Raw genomic sequence first — 5000 nt, forward strand, 5'->3', positions numbered from 1 at the left:
TATATATATATACACAGTATATATACATATATGTATATATATATATATATATATATATATATATATATATATATATATATATATATTTATACTATAATGGCTGGAAAACTACATAGATATCCGAGCTCCAAAACTCACCTCAATATAATACATAAGTCTGTTAAACTTAAAAAATGATACCAGAGCTCTGAGAATATTACGCAACTCCCAGACGGCAATATGTATAAACACTGAATATCGAAAGGTTGCATGCATTACACTTAAAACAAAACTGGGTGATTAAATTGTGAAATATCCAAAACCAACCTCTTACTTTGGTTCTTTGTCATAGGATATGAGCAAAGCAATGAGGAAAATATTGGTGATTGAAATAATACACAATTTAAAAAAAAAAGAATATATTCCATAAAAAATTAGCAGACATTCACAAAAATAAGCAAAAAAGAAAAATAAATCACTCGAAATATTGAATTTGAACTAAACCTCAGACTGAGACAAAAGAAAGACAATTTGAAAAAAGAAAATATACAATCACTGGTTTCACAGGAAAATTAATTAAAAAAGATATTTAATCTTGATAATTATTGAAAAGTGTTAACACTTTAACACTCTAATGAACTTACAATAATGAAATTTACATATATATGTAACTGTTACACTTATGTTTTTTGATCCACACAAGGTTACAGAACTGTTAAGCAAATATTTTAATAAACTTCACCCTTTAACCTAAATCTCACGGGGCCAGTTACAAAATTTATGTTAAAATGTACTTACATTAACACACTACACTTAAAATAACATCCAATAATTTCACCCACGTTTAAAGAAGACTATACACAATATTTGTTGGATAAAAATCCCTTTTCGTTTGAGAGGAAACACTCTTCAGAGGAGAGACGGCAGGCAGATTCTGCCTCTTCCCAAGGGTTAGGCTGGTTTTCATTTGCTGCTTATGCTCTCTTAGGGGCTATATATAATGACTTAGTAATTGATTCCAGAACCTTCCAGTTCGGCCTACTGGAAGCGTGGGGGCAGGGCTACGGCGCCAAGGTTGCAAACTTGTCAAGTCGAGGACGGACATCAATGTACGTGGTGAGATAACTCAGCTAACTCCACTCACCCTCCCCTCAAGACAATTAAAAAAACTTTATTCCGGAATTTTCACTTCTTTTCTAACCACTTGGAAACAAAAATTTTATGTAATCGATCGTGTTCATACCTCGTGTGAAATACATAAGACTTCATAGCAAAACTACATGAATCAAAAAGGTAATTCTTGAAAATAACGTAAATATACATACAATGAATTGAATGAAAAAAAAAATTAAAGGACGAAAGTCTTATTTAATTTATATACATTACTTAAACCCACATGAGTGGAGCCCACCTTACGAGCTAGATATATAGCTCATAAATGCACATATGAAATTCATGAATAAATATTTATTCTTATACAAGACCAGATTCGTAAGATAGTTCCCCCCAAAAAGATTATTTATTCTGGGCATGAATCAAAGATTCAGCCCAAGATAAATAATCTGCAACCACGTTGTCTTTACCTGATATATGCTCTGAATTAATGCAATATGGTTGCAAACACAATGACCACCTAGTTAACATTTGATTATTATTCTTCATTTTATCAACAAAAGTTAAAACTTTGTGATCTGAATAGACCGTAATTTCTTCATTCTGTGGTCTATTCACATAATTTCCAAATTTCCTTATTGCTGTGACTAGTGCTAGTAGTTCCTTTTCAGCTGTCGAGTAAGCTTGTTGATGCTTTTTCAGCTTCAAAGGCATAAAACAAACAGGGTGAAGAATTCCTTCCTTGTCTTCTTGCAATAAGACAGCTCTAATCCCATTATCGGATGCATCAACTTGGATAACGAATTTATTGAAGGAAAAAAATCTGATGCTTGCAGTAACGGTCTCGAAGTTAATATGGCCTTCCTTTGACTTTTCTTTCTTTCTGGTATTTCGATAACGTAGGTCAGGTCACTGATCTTCTCCAAAATCTGGAATGGTTCTTGTAATATGTTGGTTAGAGGGAATCTTCTTATCGGTAACTAAACTAACACCTGTCGTCCTACTGCAAACTGTCTGCTCTTACTTTTCATTCCTAACCTTTTCTTTGATTTTCCTTGGCTCGTTTTCATGCTTTTTAGGGAAAATATTATTATCTCGCCGATCCTTTTCCGCAAATTCTTGACATATTCTCCATCCATTTCCTTTTGATCTTTCCCTTTTTCTGCCCACCTTTTAATCGGTCCTTTGCTGAATGATTTTTCACCCTTCTATCAGGTGTAATGGAGCTTTCTTGATGTACTCATTAGGCTTTCTAGCCATCTGAAAAACGTGACATGCATGGCAAAACTGGCTCACATCAATATGCATGCTAGGCCAGAAAAAGTGTTTCATAATCTTCTCAGTCGTCTTCCTCACTTCCATGTGTCCTGTCTCGTGTGCTACAGCAATCACCTGTCTTCTCAACCGTGCAGGAATCAATATCTGACGGCATATCCCCCATTCGGCATTCCCAGGGATATCAGCGGATCTATGCTACCTCATAACCAACACATCCATAAGATAATAATAGGTGGGAGACTGCTGCACCTCCGTGTCATCCACCACATGGTACAATAACTCCGTTAACGTCGCATCCTTCTGTTGCAATCCTATCAGCATTTTCTTACTCACTAGTCCTACTTCTAATGCTGAGTTTTCTATTTCTTCCAAATCCATTGCGTCCTTAACGTTCTGTTCATTCATCTGTCTTGCCTCTTCTCTCGGGCTCTCTCGGGAGCTCTCCTCTTTAGTACTATCAAGAGGATCATCTTCTTCTATAACAAATACTCCAAGTTCATGCTACTTCAGTTTCTCTGTCTTCTTTTCCAGCCACTTTCTTTATCACACTTCTTGTCGTCACAAAACTAGGAAACAGATAGGGTAATCCTTCTCGAGTTCAGTCGTAGGATTATACTTCAATGGTTTCTCCGTTAAAATGGGACAAGGCACAAACAGCGCTGCACTAATCTCCTTACCCAACAGGACTTCTACTCCTTTGACAGCCAATGAATCCTATACCCCAAAATCAAAAAGACATGTCATCAACTCACATGACAGTATCAAACGGCAAATATGAATAACTTCCTCTCCTCCTATTTCCTTCAAAATGACCGAATCTTCTATGAGAGACTGTTCCACCAACGGGTATACACTTTGTGTTACTGCACTATGGTTACAAACTGTGTCGAGCAAAACCTTGAACGGGATCTGCAAGCTCATTTCTGGAGTGGCTAGCATACCTTCATAAATTTACGGTTTAAAGGCATCCACGCTGTTTGGGGTTATCCTGGTCATCGTGTAAACGTTAGCTGTTTCATTTTCCTCGTAGTCCTTTCCCGTTTGTTTGTTCTTCTTTTGTATTCTGTGAAATTTAATTATTCTTACCACTTGGGCGACTGCTTTTGCTGGTTCGACCAACATTCCTTACTGATATGGCCAGACTTATAACAGACGTTATTAATCTTCTGTGTGTCGTTCATAATACACAAAGGAGGAGGATTCAACAATAGCTGTGTTGTTACTGTCACATTGTGCTTTGGAATAGTACTAGTGGTACTTCCGCTGTAACTATTGAACCTGATCCTCTAGTTATTATTGAAACGGTCTCCATGGTTCGGCGAATACTTGACACTTGGTCGGAACGACGGTTAAAAATGCATACCCGAGGTCGGTTTACAACTGATAATATTATAATCTTCACTCAGCGAAGCAGCTTTATCAAGGTTCTTCACCTCTCTCTTTCAATTACGTTCGAATATCTTCAGGAAATCCTCATAAATAATGTTCCAGCATTATCAATTCTTCTAAATCAGCCATCTCTCTCACTTTACCAGCCTCTATCCGTCTCTTAAAACATCGTCGTACTTTATAAGCATAATCCAGGAAAGCAATTTTCTCGTCCTTTCGCAAACTTCGGAATCTTTCATTATAATATTTAGGGATCATCTGATACACTTGCAGCCTGCTCCTTTTAACTTCTTGATACTCCTTTCTCTGGTCCTGAGACAAGGCAAGATACGCAATAAGAACACTGCAATAACAAAGACCATTTATCTTCTGGTCATTCCATCGTCGATGCTACCGTTTCAAAATGATCGAAGAATTCCTTGGGAGCTTCTTCTGTGAATTTTTTAAATAACCTCTGCGCATTACTCACATTAAACATGGGATTGTGCATAGCAGGGGTCACCTCTGTCTGCGTTGCCGAACTTGCAAAAGCATTCATCAGTTCAAATTCCTTTGCATGTCTTGCTTCTTCTCTCTCTCTCTTCCTGCCCGTCTTGCAATTTCTCTTGCCTCCTCTCTCTCTCTCTCTTTCTTCCCGTTCTTTCATCATCTTCGACTTAATCAAATTATCTTCTCTCTCTCTCTCTCTCTCTTCCCGTCTAGCCTCTTCTCTCTCTTTCTTCACATCTTGCAATTTCTCTTGTTTCCATTTCCCTTGCATGTGTAGCAATTTCTCTTGCCTCTTCTCTCTCTCTTTCTTCCCGTTCTGCCATTATCTTCAACTTAATCAAATTCTCTTCAACTGCAATTCATAGAATCCCAGCCTTCACATTCCTTTCTGCTTTCATTCCTTCAGTTCCTAGGTCAACTGATATTTGTTTTCATACAAATTTTACTTCAGCCTTCTCCAAAAGTTTTCCAGCTGCTACAATATCTTCTTCTGACAACTTTTCCAAGTTTCTCAACTCTTCTTAAGCTAGTTACTTGGTTTGGACTTTAATCATTCCACTCGTAGCATGATCATCACTTACCATTAAAATAGAGAGCCTTTGAGCTTTAATTACATTAGCTTCTGACAATTCCTGAAAAATTAGCTTTTCCAAAAACTCTTGTATGTTTAGTTTAACCATCTTTTACTTTACAAAAAAATTATACCTTTCCAAAATTATATCCTAATAATATACAGAATCCTATCAACACTA

Source organism: Palaemon carinicauda, chromosome 17, assembly GCF_036898095.1.
Source record: "Palaemon carinicauda isolate YSFRI2023 chromosome 17, ASM3689809v2, whole genome shotgun sequence".
NCBI lineage: Eukaryota > Metazoa > Arthropoda > Malacostraca > Decapoda > Palaemonidae > Palaemon > Palaemon carinicauda.